At 37.3% G+C, this 21,339-nt stretch overlaps 1 protein-coding gene and 1 long non-coding RNA gene across 12 annotated transcripts in view; one reads left to right on the top strand and one right to left on the bottom strand.

Moving 5' to 3' along the window:
• The window catches only part of LRRC7 (leucine rich repeat containing 7), a 600,349-nt gene that overhangs the window by 240,200 nt on the left and 338,810 nt on the right, over window positions 1-21,339 (top strand). The window lies entirely within an intron of this gene.
• Window positions 1-21,339, bottom strand: part of LOC143650171 (uncharacterized) — a 118,043-nt gene that overhangs the window by 33,997 nt on the left and 62,707 nt on the right. For 5 of the 10 annotated variants that reach the window (XR_013159413.1, XR_013159408.1, XR_013159409.1 and 2 more), the window contains one exon: window positions 4,345-4,424. The exons of the other annotated variants lie outside the window; for them this stretch is intronic. This is a non-coding gene — a long non-coding RNA (uncharacterized LOC143650171). The remainder of the gene's footprint in view (window positions 1-4,344; window positions 4,425-21,339) is intronic. 10 annotated transcript variants of the gene reach the window in all.

The following is a 21,339-nucleotide window of genomic DNA, read 5'->3' as shown; positions in this document are numbered from 1 at the left end:
TGGATTTGGGAAGTAGAAAATTGGGACTGAAAAAGGGACTTGGAAAGAACTTTGGTAGGGGAGGAAAACAGAGAGAAAGGGGGTTACAATGAATAAATGGGAGGCACTGTCTTGAAGCTAAGACAGGAAAAGAAAATATTCTAAGAAGAGGGATTGGCAAACTGAGACTAAGATGTATTTGCTAACAGGGAAGTAATGGGTGACCTTGATAAGAGCAGGAGGTTGAGGAGACAGTGGTGAATATAGATGTCTCTCTTAAGAAGTCTTGCTGTGGGGGAAAAGAGAGAAACCAAATAAATAGAGAGAAGTTTGAGGTCAAGAGAAGAGGGTTTTTGTTTGTTTGTTTGTTTGTTTTTAAAGATGAATGACATTAAAAGTTATTTATTTGGAATGGGAATGAGCCAGAAGAAAGGTATAAAAACTAGATTCCTGGTAGTGATAGGATAATGTTTGGAGCAAACTCCTGCAGACAAAGTGCAGGGATTGACAAAATGCATGGAGGAATAGCCCTTGAGAGGAACAGACATACTTCATCCATTGCAATGAGAGAGAAAGAAGAAAATAAGGGTACAAATTATGATGGTTAATAGAAGTTGAGGGACTTGATAGAATTGATGAGAATTTGAGAGAGAGTGAAACTGGGTTCAAATAATAGAGGTCTCACTGTGTTGAAGAAATGCTGGAATCAGTGGTAAGAGGATGGGAAGTGGCATTCTGAGAATGGGGTGCTTGAAATTTAGAGTTTCAGAGGAATATAAATTACAAAAGAAATTGAGGGCTTTAAATGCTATTGGAAGCAATGACGAGCCAACAATAATCTATGAGGAGAAGATAATGAGGGGTTTCTAGTGAATGTGTGTGGGTTTGTATATCCATATATATGTATAAATTAAATATATTTTGCAAACTTTCTTCTAGAAGTGGTGGATACCCACCACTTGAGCAACAAATACCTGATGCAAATTTGAAATATTCTAAAATAATATGCCTTACATGCCTGGACCAGAGTGTTAATAGTAGAAACTGAAAATAAGACAGATAAAAGATGTAAGTAAAGAGGGGAGGTCAGGAAATGTAGCTAATATTTATTGAACACCTACTATGTTTTAGGCACTTTATATGCGATGGTTCTTTTTTTTCTCTTTTTTTTTTCAGAACAATGCTGACCATTGTTATTGTTATCCTTATTTACAGTCTAAGGACATGAAGCAAAGTGAGGCTAAATAATTTACCCAAGTTTATGCATCTAGAAAAGACACAGTTCTTAGGATACAAGTGGAGGCAGGCCTGTTTTACTCCAAATTCTGTGGCCTTTTCACTTGACAAATCTGAAGGAAGACTTTTAGAATTTAGTGTTTAACTAGACTTGGAGATGAAAAATAAGCAGAATGAAGGATAACACCAAAATTTCTATCAGAGAACTGGGACAATTATACTATTGAAATAAAGATTGAAAAGGGGCTGTTTGTGAACCATGAGAAATTCTGTTTTAGATACAAAATATGAGCTATCTGATGAACATCCTCAGAAAGATTCTAGAAGATAGTGAAAGGTCTGGAACTGAACCTCTTATCAGGAAAGACAGTGTAAATCTACCTTTCATCCAGAGATCAGAAACAAACAGCATGGACTTTGGGGTCTGCAGCTGTGCTTTGTTTGGTCTGTCTGGATTTGTTGTTTTTAAATGGGCTAGTAAGCAAATTATAAAATATCAGATTTAACAAAAAATGTTAAATTCCTGGCTTGTCTTTTTTTTCTTTTTTTTAATATATGACCTGGCAGGGCCCATATTACCAATTGATAGCACTTAACTAGAAATGAGCAGTTGCAGGGCTGTCATTTTGACGAAACATATATTTTCTAGTTTGCCACAAATTCCTCCAAGGCTGCCCTTATATCTAAGCTACCTGTCTAACTCCTGTGGAAAATTAAGTTTGTAGCCCAATAGATCCATTCACTAATTTATTCATGAAGGAAAAATAGTCAAGCACCTAGTATTTAGCTGTTGGGAAAAATAACAAGTAGACTTTGGTATCCTTTAGCATGAAAAACATACATTCACAAGTACTTGCAACCAATTATGCAGTCTATTACGATTGGGAGGGAAGCAGTACATGCTTCAGAAACATTCAGTAGAGCAATTTAAACCATTCAACAGAAATGGAAGTCTCTCTGGGGAATGTCATCACAATCAAGATAAAAGGATAAGTAAGACTTCACCAGAAGAGAGTGAGTGGTATATCTAAGGAACCCAAAGAAGTTTGGTATTGCATAAATAGATGTTGTGAGAAAAAGGATGGGAGAAACGAGGCTGGAGAAATTAGAAAAGCCTTCTTGTGCTAAGCTGAGTTTGACATTTTTCCTGAAATCTGCAGAAAGTCATTTAAAGGTTTATCTGGGTAGCAGCAAGACCAGATAAGTACTTTAGAAAAATAGTTCTGGCTGCACTAAGAATCTATTATAAAGGGATAACCACAGAGAAAAGAAGGCTAGTGAGGAGTCAGTAGTGTGTCTGTGAGAGCTGATGATGCCCTGGCCTATTGGCCCTGGGGGTAAATTGAAAGCCACCGAATGGAAAGTCTTTCAAGAAGGAACATTTACTGAATTTGAATATCTATAGGATGTAGGAGGAAGGAGCAGAATGAGTCACAGGTGACTCTCAGATTTCTATTAAAGGATATGGGAGCAAACCAAAAAGAGGAAGGCATGAAATCCAGGAAAATTGAACCTGATTCAAGGACTGGCAAAGTAATGTCTCTGGAAGCTTGGTTTGTATCATCCTGAGAGAGCAACCTGCCTGGGCTGCAAGGCGACGGAAGTGTGGTCTTCCAGAATAAAATGTGGGACTAGCAATTTATATGATGCATTTAAGCATTTGGAAATATAAATGCTAGGCTTTTGACAGAGCTGTTGGAGCATTTGAAAAAAATAAGGATAAACACATTGAAAACCAAGCAACTAAAAAATAAAGCAACCCCAGGGGGGATCAATTATTTGTGAGTAAAGAACAAGTACAGTGTACAAATACACATTATAATATTTGTTTCTGTTTGCTATCGCTGCTGGAATGCAATATACCAGAAATGGGTTGGCTTTTTCCAAAGGGATTTTTTAAGTTACAAATTTACAGCTCTAAGGCCATGAAAATGTCCCAATTAAGGCATCAACAAGAGGATATCTTCTCTGAGGAAAGGCAGCCAACATCTGGGACACCTCTGTCAGCTGGGAAGGCACGTGGCTGGCATCAGTTGGTTCTTGCTTCCCGTTCCGTTGCTTTCAGCTTCTGATTCCCCGTGGCTTTCTCTTTGTGCCCTGCAGTTCTTCTCTTAAGATCTCCAGGGCATTTCTATCTCTAAGTGTCTGAGGATCCTCTTTTAGTTTCTCCGGGGCAAACTGGATTTCATGTTTTAGCTTACCTTGGTTCTCTCCAGGTTCTGGCTCTTTCAGTTTCTGTGGGTCCTTGCTTAGCATCTCCCAGGGTATTTCTGTCTAAGCTCTCTCTTTCCATGAGCTCTCATAAAGGACTCCAGTACGTGGAATGAGACCCATCTTGAATGGGCAGGGTCACATCTCCAATAGAAACAACCTGATCAAAAGTCCCACCCTACTATAGTCCCTGCCCCACATAATTGAATTAAAAGAACATAGGCTTTTCTGGTACATAGCAGTTTCAAGCCAGCACGATATTATTTATTGCCTAAATCAGTCCTAATGTATGACTTGACTGTGTTCACTTTGGAGAAATAAAAGACTCCATCAATTCCCCAAAGAATGATTTCATTGTAGCAGTGAGTACAAATTGGTGCCTTAGTGGAATGTCCTCCTTTATTTAGAAGCATTTCAAGATCCTGTTAGTGACCCAGGGGTTCCTAGGATGTGAGACCATTCTTAACTTGTTATAACAACATGGGATTATTTAAGAGTGATTATGGAGTTGACCTTCCACAAAAACTGGAAACACAAAAAAGCAGACTTTTTCTATTATATGCAAAACTCATCATTTCCATGAACATTTAGTTCTAAAAATGAGTAGAGTTTATGAGGCCGTGAGTCAGGATGTACTCTAGCATACATATGGTGCATCTTTCTAGAATGGCAATTAATTTAGACATTTCTAACATAGAATCATGAATATGTTATGGAATGAAATGCAAAATTCATCTGAATTGCAAAGCTAAATCATTTTCACTCTACTCTTTTGTTGGAGATATTTTGGTAGGAAAGCTTAAGAGGCCCTGGACTCCTCAGGCTTCAGAGACAATTAAACTTGGTTCAGATAATAGAGATGTTCCTTAGGTGTTCAGAATCAGTGGGGAAGAAGGGAAGTGAATAATGTAAACTTACACTTATTGCCTGCTTGCTGGTATTATTTCATTTCCAAATTCAGCTTCAGAATTCCCCGAAAGCCTCCAGTTTCGGATATGCTGAGCAATTAGAAGAGAAATATCTGGTGTAGCAGAAAGTGTTAAGACTTTCTAGTAGGACAGACTTGCTTTTGAATTCCACAAGGGGAAGAGTCTCAATCTCATTTCTCCCCATGTAAAATGGAGATGAGAATATCTATCCTGCAGGATTGTTTTCCCTATGCTTTATTTCGGCCATCTGCTGACCTTGTAATGGTTCCCTTCATTTTATATATTAACTAACATAATATATGTCAGCTGTGAGTATGGGGTCTGGCAAAACATCAACCTTCAACAAATGGCAGCATTTGTTATTAGCTGCAGTACCATAATAAACACAAAAAAAGTAGACTTTTTCTGTAAAATGAAAAATGATAGTCCAACTTTCCATAAAGAAAGTTTTTTGTTTCCCAGTTGTTAAAACAAACACCATATAACATGTTGGCAAAAAGGAATTTATTGGTTCACAGTTTTGAGGCTAGAAGTCTAAAAGGCATCAAAAGGTGATGCTTTCTCCTAGAAGACTGTGGCATCCTGAAGTTGGCTGCTGGTGATCCTTGGAACTTGGCTTTTTGGTCACATGACGATGCACATGGCACCCTCTCCTGGCTTCTCTGTCCATCTGACTTTCATTCTGCCTATAAAGGACTCCAGTAATCCAGATGAAAGCCCAGCCTGATTCATTTGGGCCACATCTTAACTGAAGCAACATCTTGAAGAGATTTTATTTACAATGGTTCCACACCCACCAAAATGTGGACCAAAACTGAGAACTGGTCCAAAGTCATGTACACGATTCAATCCACTGCAGGAGGTTACCTTCTTTTCTGAATTAACAGTGATATAAAAACAGGGAAAATCTTTTGCAGATGCCTATTCACCAAAATGTGTCTGAAAATTAATGTTTAATAAAATGCTAGAGCTTTTTTTTTTTAACATTTGTTCCCCCTATTAATAATTTTATTCTGTATGTTTTACTCGTCTGTTGATGAGGTAGATAATGAACATCAGAAACAAGGTTTTCACAATCACACAGTCACACTGTGAAAGCTATATCATTATTCAATCATCATCAAGAAACATGCTGCTGGAACACAGCCCTACATTTTCAGGCAGTTCCTTCCAGCCTCTCCATCACCTCTTGACTAATAAGGTGATATCTATTTAATGCATAAGAATAACCTCCAGGATAACCTCTCAACTCTGTTTGGAATCTCTCAGCCATTGACACTTTATTTTGTCTCATTTTACTCTTTTCTCTTTTGGTCAAGAAGGTTTTCTCAATCCCTTGATGCTGAGTCCCAGCTCATTCTAGGATTTCTGTCCCACATTGCCAGGAAGGTCCTTTTTATCCTATTTGTGTGAACAAGCTGTTGTTGTTTCCATAATGAACCCAAAAGAACACTACATGATATCTCCTGACAGTCAGAGATTGGAAGAAATAGCAATATTCCACCTCTCTCCTTAGAATTTTTTTTCTGTTTTAACTTTCCTGGCAAGATGTAGATTTGCTGTTAATCATTCATTACTGCATGTGTATATATGTGTGTGTTTCTGGTATTTATTGTCTAGAGAGTTCAGCTTTTTGCTTTCTTTAAGTTTTAAGTGGATGAATACAAGGTTTTTTTTTTTATTTTTGAAGTGGCAATAAGAGTTAATTATGTTGAATTTAGCTCCAACACCCTCAAATGATTCTTTTCTTTGTGTCAGTCGCCTTTAATAGGAATAAAGGCTCTCTTTATTTTCTAAATAATTAAGAATTGTCTACTTAAAAGCTTTTAATGTAGGTTCATCACATTAACTTGCAGATTCACATTAATGATGGCTGCTTCTGTCATTGCTAGTGAAGCACTGCCACCAAGCCTGCAGAGAAATCCTAACTGAGGGAAGAAACGGAGCAGAGCTACCAGCAGAAGCAGGGTGTGGAGTATATTAACAGACAGGAAGAGAAAATTACTATTTAGAAGAAGGAAGCTGTGGGCACTGAAAAAGTGGAGAGTTCTAAGGTCCCAGTGATGACCTTGCCAGATGGAACATCTTGGCCAAGTAAGGCAACAACCGAATAATCTTTTAGTCTAGGCAATAAAGCTTCATGTATGACTTTCACAGAAATAACTTCAGGAGAAGAAGGGAGCTTCTTGATTTTCCCATTCTTCCTGGGCTATTGCACTTTCCAGTCTCATATTCTCAGCTATCACACTGAAGAAACCACAGATTTATTATGCTAGTTGGTCCTATCCCTCGATCCTCAGACTGATGCATGCATGCACACTTTCTGGATTTACTTGAATATTCAAACTCAACAAGTCTAACTCCCTCCCTTGAAATGGGCTGGCCTTCCTCTCTTATCCTCTGTCTTGGTGGATGTTTGGGTTTGCTAAAGATGCCAGAATGTAATACCCGAAATGAATCAACTTTTACAGAAGGGATTTATTAGTTTACAAATTTAGCATTCTAAGGCCATGAAAATGTCCAAATTAAGTGCTCAAAAGGAAGATACCTTCCATGAAGAAAGGCTACTGGCATCTGGGGTTTGTCTGTTACATGGAAAGGCACACAGCAACATCTGCTGGTCCCTTGTCCCCATGGTTCCCTTGCTTTCAGCTTCTGATTCCTGTGACCGTCTCTCTGAGCGTCTGTGAGTTCTCTCTTAGCATCTCTGAATCAGTTCTCTCTTGCTAAGCTCTCTCTGCTTTTCTGTCTTTTATCCTCATAAAGGACTATAGTAAAAAAGTAAGACCTACCTTGAATGGGCTGGGTCACATCTCAATTGAAACAACTAATCAAAAGGTCCCACCCACAGTAGGTCTGCCCCCACAATAATGGATTAAAAGAGCACACCCTTTTCTGGGGTGCATAACAGCTTCAAATTACCACAATGACCACATGCTCAGTCCCCATACCAGGGCCCTGAGGGCTGTCATTTACTCTCCTGCTTGTTTACCTTCCATAGCAAATCAATAGCCAAATCATATCAGTTCTGCCTCCTAAATCCTTCTGAGTTCTGGTCTCATCTCTCTATCATCATCTTTGGGTAGGAGTACTGGAACGGTCTGCTGATATCACTTAGACCAGCCTTTTGTTTTCCCCACCCAATTTTGCCTTCACATAGCCAGTGGTGGTCTAGCCATATGTAAATATGACCAGACCCTAACCTAAGTTAAGGCCTTTCACTCTCATCTCCCACTTAACACGTAAAGACAGTAACTTAGCATATAATGTTAAGGTGAAGTCTCTCCTTGACTGGCCTACCTACCCAATTTTTTGTTTTTTCTGTTTCAGAAAGTTTTCCCAAAACATAAAACATTTTCTTGCCTCTAGGCTCATGCTGTGTCCTTTGCCTGGTATGCTACCTTAAAATTCATCTCAGCTGTGATCTCCTCTGTCCTCATTTATCACTCAGTAGCACAGTTATTTAACTCTCCTCCATGCCTCCATATTACCGTATGTATGATCCTACAATTGCACTTACCAAGCCTATTATAATTTTTATTTAATATATGTTTGTGAGTGCCTATTCTATTCTGAGGAATCAGTGATGAAAAAGGAAGACCCCATTATATCTCTGCTTCACAACTGGACTATGGCACTAGTTTCAAAAGGAATTTTTGTTTCAACAGGAATTGACACAGTGTTTGGTCTAAAGGGGACTCTCACTAATATTTGCTGCATAAATAATTATAATAGGATATTGTAAATAGGATTTTAGAAATATGTATGCAGAATGTTCTAGTTTGCTAACTGCCGGAATGCAATACAGCAGAAACAGAATGGCTTTTAAAAAGGGGAATTTAATAAGTTGCTAGTTTACAGTTCTAAGGACGAGGAAATGTCCCAATGAAAACAAGTCTATAGAAATGTCCAACCAAAGGCATCCATCCAGGGAAAGATACCTTGGTTCAGGAAGGCCGATGAAATTCAGTTTCCCTTTCCAAGTGAGAAGGCACATGGTAAACACAGTCAGGGTTTCTGTCTCAGCTGGAAGGGCACATGGTGAACATGTCATCATCTGGTACTTTCTCTCCTGGCTTCCGCTTTCATGAAGCTCCCCGGGAGGCGTTTACCTTCTTCATCTCCCAAGGTCACTGGCTGGTGGACTCTCTGCTTCGTGGTGCTGCAGCATTCTCTGCTCTCTCTGAATCTCCCATTCTCCAAAATGTTTCCTCTTTTATAGGATTCCAGTAAACCAATCAAGACCCACCCAAAGGGGTGGAGACATGTCGTCACCTAATCCAGTTTAACAACCACTTTTGACTAAATCACATCATCCAGGGGGATGATCTGATTACACTTTCAAACATACAGTATTGAATAGGTATTATTCTATCTTTATGAAATGGGATTTTGATTAAAACATGGCTTTCCGAGGGGGCATACATCCTTTCAAACCAGAACACAGAATTTGTTGAAAGAAGAGTGAATTATAGAAATCTATGCATAGAAAAGAGATAACTAATCCTGCTTTGCTTGGGGTTCAAGGAATTCTACCTGGAAGAAAAGCATTGCTGAAGATGAGTAGAAAAACTAACTGGACTTTTTTAGTTTGAAAACTAGCCTTACAGAAGATTTATGTAACTTGCTTAATAGCACATGTCTAGTAAAGGAAGTTAGAAATTCCAATCCACGTCTGTCAGATTCTACAGCTTATAATCTTTCCAATATGAAAAAGATTGTGGAAAAGGGACTCCACTTCAACCACTGAGCCATATTCTCTCTGGTTCAGGGGTCTGGGCAGGTCTAGTCATAGAGGATGGGACCTTAGCTACCCACAACTAATCAGGGCTGAGACAGGTAAAGACTACTGGCTTAAAGTACGAAAGTGTAGATTTATTCCATTCAACCCAGTCATTCACATGTTCAAATGCTCTACGAACAAAACCAATACATTCAAAGATGTCAACTAAACAGCATTTTTATCAACCAAAAATTACCAGAAGAGCCACGAAGGGAAACACACACACACCCATCCCCATACATCATCTGTTTTGAGTATACTAAAGATAATAGGAATTTTCCCTACTGCCTAGGCACGATGAATGTAGGTCAAAATTAAGAAAATTTAATGCTACGCCTTCGTACTTTGCTTTCACTTCTTCATACTGTTTCTGGGTGTTATTAGCTTGCTGCCCTCAAGTAAAATAACCACAAATGTATACATTAAAGAATGTTTCCATTTTGCATTTTTAAAAGACAAATTGTTATCAAATAGAATAGGTATAGCAATGTGCTGTGGCTTGTATATTCAAACTGAGAGCTATTATTCCAATGAGTCTTCCTTCTAAGACAATGACAGATGCTAAATATTCTTACTGTTCCAAAGAGGGAAATGATTTAACAATACCTTTGTACAAATTGCTGTTGAAAAGATCTGTATTTTAAAAACAACATCGGGGGTATTTACTGTTTTTAAGGATATTGTGCCTGGGTATTTATTGTAGCTGCCCTCTTTCCACAGGGAATAGAAAAACTCTTCTCAGCAGTGTAGTCAGTGTTGCTAAAATACACTGGAAGGGACTACAGTTTTTCTTCTTTCCTGTATTCCAAATCTTACTTGATGCCACCAGCACTTCCCCACACTAGCTCAAAGCCTTGTTTGGCCACAAGATATCCCCTTCTTTGACTGTCCTTGTCCTACTGGAACCAAGTCTTAATGATCTCTCCTCTTAAATGTATCCCCTCTTCACCCCTGCTGACAATGTTTTAAGTAAGACTCTTGTTATTTTTCATCGAAGTGTTTTCTATACTCTCCCACCTGTCTGCTTTTGGTCACAGGTATCAGTTGTTTCTTGGAGAAAAAAAATCTTAGTCACTTCCCTGCATAAAAATTTTTTAAGGGGGAAGGCTTTATGTGGAGGAAGTAGTCTAAAATAGCTTTAAAGACACACAGAAATCTACATGTTCACATTCTATAGGTTGAGGGTAAGGTTTAGGGATGCTTATTTTGGAATAAATTATCCAAGAAACTTTGTTTATGTACCTATGGCCTTCTCTCCAAAACACATAAATATTTAAAAATGTTGACCTGCGAGATCAAATCCAAATACTGTAGCCAGGCATTTAAGATAATCCAGAATCTGGCCCCAAGGCATCTCATAGAGATGACACTCATTGACATGCATCCAGCAACCTAAATAACCAACCTTGTTTCAAAACATATGCTTCTGGTCGAGCCATGGTGGCTCAGCAGGCAAGAATGCTCGCCTGCCATGCCAGAGGACCCAGGTTCGATTCCTGGTGCCTGCCCATGTTAAAAAAAAAATATGCTTCTATGTCTTAGTGCATGATACTATGTTCTAAATCCACTTTACAAAGGCCTCTTTCTGTTACAGTATTTCTCACATTGTGCTTTAGGTTCTTTCTGTATTTATAGCTACTAGTTGACTGTGTACTTGAGGAAGGAGATTCTTTGTTAGTCATCTTTGACTCATAGCACTATGCCTGTCGCTGAAAAGATGTTCAAGAGGTGTTCACTAAATGCAAAGAGTCAGAAAAGTAGGGAAATGGAAAGGAAGAAAGGAGGGGGGAGAAAAAGGAAAGGAAGGAAGGGAGGGAGGAAAGGAAAGAGGGAGAAAGGGAAAGGGACAGGAAGGGGAGGTAGGAAAGAGAAAAGGAAAGGAAAGAAATAAATGAATGCCATAATTAGAGACCTACAATTTAACCAAGTGCATATATAAAGCCATTTTTTTACTTATTTAAGAGTTGGCTTTTTTCTAACTAAAGATAATTATTAACAGATATTAAACTAAAGACTATTAAAACATTTTATTATAATATGAACAAAATAATTATTTCTTTGAAACAACTTTCACATGAACTTGGAAGTACTGTAGTCTGAACACTATTAAAGAGATGTAGAAGGAAAACTTCTAAGAAACCAGCTATTCAACGATGCCAGCTCATTATGCCATCAGTCCTTCTCCCTTGATGAATCTATTTGTGCCAACATATGGCATCAATAAGACTCTCATTGAATATTTATTATTTACAAGAAATACTTCAGGAAAGGGTTTATCTTTTTAAAATTCACAAACAATACTTTTAAATTTATAGTGGAAAAGCAAGCAGTTTTCTTATTTTACTCTAAGGAGCTATATTTTGAGATACAATCATTCACATTCAGGACATTTTTATAGTGTCCTTAATTTTCCGTGACTGAATATAAAGGTGATGATAAAATGTTAATCCAAATTATAATAATTTGCATTTATATAGCACTTTAGGGTTATCAAAAATGCTATAGCGTATACTCTCATTTACCCTAATTTAAATCCTCACTGCCGTAGATATTCATTGAACTGAGTCTTCTCTCCTAATCCCCCTGGGATGGTCATGAAGAGCTCACTGGCTCTCCTGCCTCATTCACTCTCCCTTCCCAGGCAGCTGCCACACTTAGTATAATCTTTCCAAAGCACAGATCCGATGGTGCTGAGGAGGCAGCGAGCTGCAGAGGAAATAGCAGACAGGGCTGGACTTGAAAGCTGGCTTTGACCCGAATTTCTAGCTATATGACCTTGAGTAAGTTAACCTGTTGAATTTTCTTATCTCTGAAATAGAGGTAATAATATCTACCATGCAATCTTGTAAGAAGTAAAAATAGTATATTTAAAAATCAAGTTTAGTGAATTGCACACAATAGGTACTCAAGAAATGGCAGCTCTCATGTTATTATGGCATTCCCCTGTATAAGCACATTGATGAAAGAACTAAATGTGCAAGTCTATGTGTTACACACTGTATATGTTTCAGGAACTAGAGAAGCTTGCTGTTTAGTAATCACAAAATAGGAATATCCCTGCTTCAGATATGAGGCTATGCAGGTGGAGCATACAAATCAGTCTTAAGCTGTGACCTGAAAAATGGGAAGGACTGAGTTTGGTGAAAGGGTAGAAAGGAGGTAGGATAGGGTGGGGTGGAAAGAGCCAGAGACCTGGCATTTGCAAAGGCAAGACAGAGCATAACAGGTGCAAACACTAGTAACTGCTGAGTGTAGCTGGAGATATGGTAATGCAGGTCAGTAAAGAGGAAGTTGTGAGGATGGGACAGAGGCAAGGGGAAATGGCAAGAGGAGAAAGCTGAAACCACATCAAGGAATTTGGACTTTATCCTGAAGTGAGGAGAGAACCATTGAAAAACCGTAAACAAGAGATGGACCTAATCAATTTGCACATTTGATTTTTTAGAATAAAAGGCTCTTAGCCTAGGTGACATGTTCAGATGATTTGCAAGTTCCTGGAATTTGGGTGCAAGCTTGTGCCTATCCAGATGTGCATGTGTGCATGTTGTCTCGTGAGCATCTTCCTGGGGATACCATCTGTAAGGGCCACTCAAAAATGATTAAAAGTGACTGTCTAACCACCTCCTGTTAGGATAAAGCCCAGACTCTTTAGACTGGCATTTTACAGCCTTTCATATTTGGCTAAAAGCCTCTTTTTTTTTTTCTTTTTCCATTTTTTTCCACACAGTTAGATTATGGCCTGCTTGGACTTTTTTGCCATTCCTAATTTATATCTAAACCTTTCTTCCTGCTATGGCTTTCTAGATTGCCCTGCCTTTCTTAATCTCACCCCAACCCTCTCCCCCACTCCACCCCGCACTGCCTTTCTGCCTGGAGAAGTATCCCTCTCTTAATACCTAGATGAACTGTCTTCCTTCTCTGGGCATTTGCTCATTCTCCCCAGTTTCTTTCTAACATAAGCACTAATCCCAGTTACCCAGCTTCAAGGGCAACGGTTGTTCCGACCTGCCGTGGACAAAGGTGGTGGAGGAAACTATAGGCTGTGCACTGCCTCAGAGCTTTAGAGGAGAGTTGAAGGGCTGCATTTGCTGGGCAAGGAACAAGTACAAAAGCACAGCTTTGGGGATCCATGGGAGAAGCCCTGGTGCCCAGCCCTGCCATTCTTCATCTACTCCCTAGCGGTTTGGAGCTGGCCTGTGCCCCCTTTGTGTGGGTACCTTGTTCTGGCTAGGAAAGACTGACTTGGAAAACTCCTCCCTATCAAGCCTCCCCTCCTCCCAAGAATTTGCCTTCCAGACAAAAGCAGCTTGAAACAGATAAAGCAGATTAAGAAACACTTGAGTCAGGCAGCCTGAAACAAAGACTTTCCTGGTTTAAGCATTGCCAAGGAATACCTGGAAGAAGAAGAAAATCTGTTTCTTGGGCAGTAGAGGGGACATTCAAATTCCCATAAACGAGGGAACTCCTAAGGTCACTAGCAAGCACAAGCCCAGGGAAAGATACAGGCCCAGAAAAGGCAGGGAAGACCCTGTATTTTGCATTCAACTTGGACTGAGTTTCATGGTAGGAAAGCTGAGCTCTGAAGAATAGTGCCAGCCAACACAGAAGCAATTTGGAAAGACTTTGAAAGGTGATTTTATGCTTAGGTTTCCTTGTTTTATTTTGTTTTGTTTTTTATCTCTGACACTCAAGAAGATCTGTCATGTCACTAGATGGGTACAAGCTCAACATCCAGATATCTTAGGGAATAAATCCCAGAGTTAACATTTTAGAATATTAAAAAGTATAGTGTGCAACAAAAGATGACAAGGCAAGTAAAGAAACAGGAAATGATGGCACTCCCAAAAGAAAAGGATAAAAATGAAGAAAAAAAGAGATGAAGAAAACCAGACTGTGGTTACTTTATAAAGACTAAAAAAAAGTAAACTTCAATATGCTCAAGGACATGAAGGAAAATACAGAGAAAGAACAAAAGGATATCAGGATACAATGATAAAAAAAATATGATAATCCGAATAAAGAGATAGAAATTTGAAAAAGGAACCAAACAGAACTACTGGACTTGAGACCAAAATAACTGAAATGAAAAATCCTGAGGAGGGTTTCAATAGCAGATTGAAACTAGCAGAAGAATCAGTGGACACTAAGACAAGACAATTGAAATGAGTCAGACTGAGAAGCAGAAAGAAAAATAACATTATAAAAAGTGAAAATAACCTAAGAAACCTGTGGAACACCATCAAGCATTCAAATATAGTTATTATGGGATTCCCAGAAGGAGAAAAAAGAGAGAAAGGGGCAGAAGGACTATTCAAAGAAAAAATGATAGAAAACTTCCCAAACTTAACAAAAGACATGAATGTATACAACCAAAGTCCATGAAACACAACACGTACTGATCAAACCATCAAATGCAAAGGACAAGGAGAGAGTTCTGAAAGCTGCAAAAGAAAAAGGACGTGTTACGTACAAAGGAGTCTTAACCAGATGAACTGCCCATTTCTCATCAGGAACCATAGAGGGAAGAAGGCAGTGGGTTATAATGCTTAAAATGCTGAAAGAAAACAAATGCCAGCCAAGAATTATATGTATGTCAAGACTTCCCTTCAAAAATGTGGGAGAGAGTAAGATATTCATGAATAAACAAAATCTGAGGATATTCATAACCATTAGACCTGTCCAACAAGCAGTGCTAAAAGGAGCTATTCAGACCACAAAGAAAGGACACTATACAGTGGTTCAAAGAGGCACAAAGAAATAAAGACTTCCAGTAAAGGTAACCACTCAGGAAACTGTAAGTGCCAGTACTATTGCAGTGTGTACAAATAATACAGGTAGTACAAATAGTACTATTTGTATTATGTGTTTTGTTTTTTTTTTGGTATATAACTCCATTTCTTACTTCATACAGGTACTAAAAGACAAATGCCTAAAAAGTAATGATAAATCTATAGTTCTGGATGTACAATGCACAAAGATGTAGTTTGTAACAAGTACAAAAACAGGTGGAGGGATGGAAGGTCTATAGGAAAAGTTTATGTGTATGCTATTATAGTAAAGTTAGGATCAAATTAAATATGATTGTACATATTTTTAGCTTGTTACTTTTAAACCATTGGTTACCACAGGAAAAATAAATGAAAAAATATATATCCATATAGGAATAAGAAGTGACTCAATATAGTAAAATGCCAAAAATCAAATAAGTATGAAAGTGGCCATGAAAGGAAGAATTGAGTGACAGAAGTATATGACTTACAAAGACTAAATAGCAAAATGGCAGAAGAAAGTCCTACATTATCAGTGGGTACCTTAAGGGTAAATGGATTAAACTCTATAGTTAAAAGGCTTAACTTCAATTCAAAGATATAAGTAAGTTAAAAGTAAAAGATGAAAAAAATATTTTTTACAAGTTATAGTCAAAAGAGAGGTGGCATAGCAATATTAATATGAGATATAATAGACTTTAAGTCAAAAACTATTACCAGTAGGCACAAAGACAGTCATTGCATACTGACAAAGAAATCAGTTCAACAAGAACACATAGCAATTATAAATATATATGCACCTAACATATGAAACAGACACTGACAGACTTGAAGGCAGAAATTGGTAGTTCTACATTAATAGTACATTAATATAACACTTTCAATAGTGGATAGAACATATAGATAGAAAATCAATTAGAAAATATGAGACAATGCTGGAAGTTCTTAATTCTTAATTACACACAATTAAGAAATAAAATGTTTCAGTGGAAAGGAAGAAATAAAACTTCTCCTATTTTTAGATGACAAGATCCTATATATAGAAATATCCTGAAAAATCCACAGCAAATCTCCTAGAACTAATAAATGAATTCATCAATGTGGCAGGTTCAAGATCAGTACCCCAAAATCTATAGTGTTTCTTTATAGCAGTAATGAACAATTGGAAGAAGAAAACAAGAAAAAAGTCCATTTAAATAGTAATTTAAAAAATCAAATATCTAGAAATAAATCTAACCAAGGATGTAAAGGACTTGTGCATAGAAAACTAGCAAACATGGCTAAAAAAAATCAAAGAAGACCTAAATAAATGGAAGGATATTCTATGTTCCTGGTTTGAAAGACTAAACATTGTTAAGAAGTTAATTTTACCTAAGGTGATTTACAAATTCAATGCAATCCCAATAAAAATTCCAATAACGTTCTTTGCAGAAATGTGAAAAACAGTCACCAAATGTATACGGAAGGAAAATGGGCCTTGAATAGCCAAAACGTGCTTGAAAAAGAATGAAGTTGGGAATGCACACTTCCTAATCTTAAAATTTGTTAGAAAACCACAGTAATTAAAACTGCATGGTACTGGCACAAGGACAGGCATATAGACCAATAGAATTGAAATGAAATTCAGAAATCAACCCTTACATTTAAGGCCTACTGATTTTTGATAAGGAAGCAAAGACCACTCAATTGGGAAAGAATAGTCTCTTCAACATATGGTACTGGGAAAACTGGATATCCATTTGCAAGAGAATGAAAGTGGACCCTTACCTAACAGTATACAAAGATCACAGTATGCAAAAATTGCCTCAAAATGTATCATAGATCTAATTCTAATAGCCAGAATGATAAAACTGCTAGAAGAAAATGTAGGGAAGCATTTTCAGGACTCTGTATTAAGCAGTGGATTATTAGACTTTACACCAAAATCACAAGCAACAAAAGGAAGTATAGATAAATGGGACTTCATCAAAGTTTAAAACTTTTGTGCCCCAAAGTTTTTTATCATGAAAGTAAAATGACAGCCTAAACAATGGGTGAAACTATTTGGAATTCACATATCTGATAAGGGCTTAATATGAAGAATATATAAAGAAGTACTTCAGCTCAACAACAAAAAGACAGACAGACCAATTTAAAAAATGGGCAAAAGACTTGACTAGTCATTTCTCCAAAGAAGACATACAAATGACCAAAAAGTGCATGAAAAGATGCTGAACATCTTTAGCTATTAGGGAATACAAATTAAAACCACAAGATACCATTTCATATTCATTATAATAGCTGCTATTAAAAAAAGAGAGAAAACTACAAGTGTTGGAGAGGGTTTAGAGAAATAATAACACTCATTCTTTAATGGTGGAATTATAAATTGGTACTGCGTCTGTGGAAGACAGTTTGGCTGTTTCTCAGAAAGTTACCTATGGACTTATGTAATATGGCAATTACATTTCTAAGTATATACCCAAAAGAACTAAAAGCAGGGCCTCAAAGAGAAATTTGCATACATGTTCATAATAGCATTATTCAGAACTGCCAAAAGATGGAAGCAACCCAAATGTCCATCAATCAATGAACTGATAAACAAAATGTGGTATACTTATTCAGACATAACAATTACTGTAATTCTGATACATTTGAAAACATGGATGAAACTTTAGAGAGATGATGTTTAATGAAATAAACCAGACACAAAGGTTATTCAGTGGTAGAATGCTCGCCTTCCATGTGACATACCCGGGTTCGATTTCCAGACATTGCAACCCCCTCTACCCCCCCAAAAGAACAAATATGCATGATATCACTGATATGAAATAATTAGGAATCGCAAACTCAGAGATTAAGAATCTAGAATATATGTTAGCAAGAATGCTGTGGAGGTAGGGAATAGAGCATTAAGATGTAAAAGGTACATATTTTCTAGTTTTGACGATGGAAAATGTTCTAGTTTGCTAGCTGTCAGAATGCAATATACCAGAAACGGAATGGCTTTTAAAAAGGAAAATTTAATAAGTTGCTAGTTTACAGTTCTAAAGCCCAAATAATGTCCCAATAACAACAAATCTAAAGAAATGTCCAATCAAAGGCATCCAGGGGCAGATACCTTAGTTCAAGAAGGCCGATGAAGTTCAGGGTTTCTCTCTCAAATGAGAAGGCACATGGTGAACACAGTCACAGTTTCTTTCTCATCTGGAAAGGCACATGGCGAACACGGTGTCATCTGCTAGCTTCTCCTGACTTCCTGTTTCATGAAGCTCCCCAGGAGGCATTTTCCTTCTTCATCTCCAAAGGTCGCTGGCTGATGTTGCTCTGCTTCTTGTGGCTACGTTGTTCGGCTCTGCTCTCTCTGAATCGCTCATTCTCCAAAATGTTTCCCCTTTTCTTCAGAAACTAATCAAGACCCACCCAAATGGGTGGAGGCCCGCCTCTACCTAATCCAGTTTAACAGCCACTCTTGATTAAATCACATCTCCAGCAAGATGATCTAATTACGGCTTCACACATACAGCATTGAATAGGGATTAGAAGAAATGGCTGTCTTTACAAAATGGGATTAGGATTAAAACATGTTTTTTCTCGGGTACATACATCATTTCAAACCAGCACAGAAAAGTTTTAGTAATGAATGGTGATCATGATAGCACAACGTTGCTAATGCAATTAACAGCACTGAGTTTACATATTTGATTGTGGTAATAAGGGAAAATTTTAGGTTGTATGTAGAATAAGTTTTTTAAAAATCTTGGAACTTCACCACATGAACAGAGAACCCTAAATTTAACTATGGAAAATAGATAATAGTGTCATTATAAAAATATGCTTTTACCGATTATAACAAATGTACCAAACCAGTGCAAATCGTCAATGATAAGGTGGTATAAGGGTATGCTGTATTTTAAGCATAATTATTCTCTAAATCCACAATTTCTCTAATATTGTGTATATATATATATATTATATATAATATATATATATTATATATATAATATATATATATTATATATATAATATATATATAATTATGAGTATATGGGATGTGAATATGTATCTCAATAAAAATAATACATATATCTTTTATATATTATATATATATATATATATATATCATATATCTTTTGACAGTTGCTTTAGTGGAAATGTCTTGGTAGTAAACTGTTTTCATTGTCTGAAAGCATGTTATTTTGTCCTATATTTTTTCTAGTTTTAAAGTCTTTTATCCAGGGGCAGTGCAACGGTGGCTCACTGGCAGTATTCTTGCCTGCCACGCTGGAAACCTCGGTTTGATTCCCAGAGTCTGCCCATGCCAAAAAAAAAAAAAAAAAAAGAGTCTTTTATCCAGGACACCAAAAATATTTACAAAATTTATTAATTCATTTGTCCTTCATAACACTTATAATATGTCAAAGGAAAGGTTGTTTCCTTATTTTTATAAACAGGTAAATGGCAGTGAGAGATGTTGTGAGAGTCTTAGAGCCTACTTAATTGACAATCAGGAAGTGGGGGAAGGTAAGGGGCCAATTTCAGCTCCCCTTTTTTATAGGAGAGCACCTAACCTTATCAGAATATCATTCCCTATCTAGGTTATAACAATATATTGACTAGGAAAAGGAGAGAAAAGTTAGGTTTTTACTAGTTCATTTTAATAAGGTTACATTTTGACAACACTATTTTTATTGTGATTTAAAAAGTTTTCAAGTTTGTACTTTTTATTCCAAGGAGCAATTAAGCTGTCATTTAGTACAATACTCTGACTCTTTAGCAAGAGTGGACATATAAATCACCTGGAAAGGTTTTCGTAATATGTATCTTTAGGCTTCACACTATATGTACAGAGTAAGTGTTTCTGAGTCAGAGTACATGCTTACTTTATTTCTATGTGAACATGGCACTTGAAAATTCTTACTGCTAACTAGCCACCCTCCCTTGTCAAGGCCCAGCTGGCTGAACAAGGTATGGGCTTGCCCTCAGCTGTCCTCAGAAGGCTGGAAATTAAGATGAAATGTCTTATTAGACACCAAAGTTAGGGTTAGAAATCATACCTGAGAGTGGATTGTGAGTGTAAAATTTGCTTGGTTTAGATGACAACCCCTAAGAAGAAGCTGCCAAGATACAGAATCAGAACAGGGCCCAGCAAAGAGGCTTAGGAAATGAGGGGTGCAGCACGGCAGTACAGAGAATCGGGGGGGCAGGCACAGAGCTTCTGGCTGCTGCAATGGCTCTTGGACTGTTTCTCTGTGCTATTGTGTGGGTTTACCAGATTGAGTAAAGCTGGATAGAATTTGGCTGTTCTGTTAGGCTGTTTTAGATTCAAAGAATTTTGCCCAATTTTTAAAAAGATAGCTGTAAATATTATTTACACTCAGTACTTTAGAGGTAATATCTCATCAGCCACTTCTTCAGTTCTAACTCTTAGCCTTTTGAAGGTAATCTCTTCTCACACTTTAACTTTTAAACTCCACTGCCTTTGGTATTCTTCAATTTCATATGCTGAATCTAGGTGTAGATTCCTTTTTATTTTCCTCGGATAGAATTTGTTCGGCCTCTTGAATCTATTGTCTCAACAGTTCTAGAATTCCTTAGCCACATCACCTTCTTTTCTCAAGAAACTCTTTCCATAATAATCTTCTGATTTATTAAATTCTCTTTGATAATCTCCTGTTTTATCACCATGCTTTCAAATCTCATTTTTATTTCTTTAAGCAGATAAGACATGCTTATTTTGCATTTTGTGTTTTATAATTCTGATATCTACATCATTTGTAGCCATGATTCTTTGTTTTTCTGCAGTATCTCATTCATGATGGATTATTTTGTCATATGTTTAGTGAATTTTTTTTTTAAATGATCCTATGTTCATTGGAATTTTGTGAGAATTCGTTGAGGTCTAGACTCCTTTAGAGATTTGTGTTCGCTTTCTACCAGATTATGGTAGAATTCTATCAGGCCCTTGGGGCATTACTAACAGGGTAACCTATAATTCTGAATGAGATTTTGGGGAGCCACATAGATGTGAATTCCAACCCCTACATCAAGGGGAGCTTGGCTTGTGGTTGATGATTCCAAGAATGCTATTTTCTTTCTTTGTTCTGTCTCTTTATATCTTCCCTTATTTTCTTTCCTTCTTTCTTCTTTTTCTTCTTTTCCTCTCTTCCTCCCTCCCTTTCTTCATCCCTTCCTTTCTTACTTTTCCATTGTTTCTTCTCTTTTTTTTTTCCTTCCTTTTGCTTCCTACCAAGCAAATATCTGAAACATATATAGTTACTTGTTCTTTGCTTTACTTGTTCTTTGCTTTGTGTGTATCATTAGATGTTCATGAGTCAAACCAACACCAGCAAAATCAGGTGCAGATGTCTGTTTCCATCACCCTGATGTCTACCCTAGGATAATTTTTTCATGCTGTATTTAATTTGTCTAATCATTAAAATGCAAGCACCTG

Source organism: Tamandua tetradactyla, chromosome 11 (genome assembly GCF_023851605.1).
Source record: "Tamandua tetradactyla isolate mTamTet1 chromosome 11, mTamTet1.pri, whole genome shotgun sequence".
In the NCBI taxonomy this organism is placed as follows: domain Eukaryota; kingdom Metazoa; phylum Chordata; class Mammalia; order Pilosa; family Myrmecophagidae; genus Tamandua; species Tamandua tetradactyla.
This window is presented reverse-complemented; position numbering and strand designations above follow the sequence as displayed.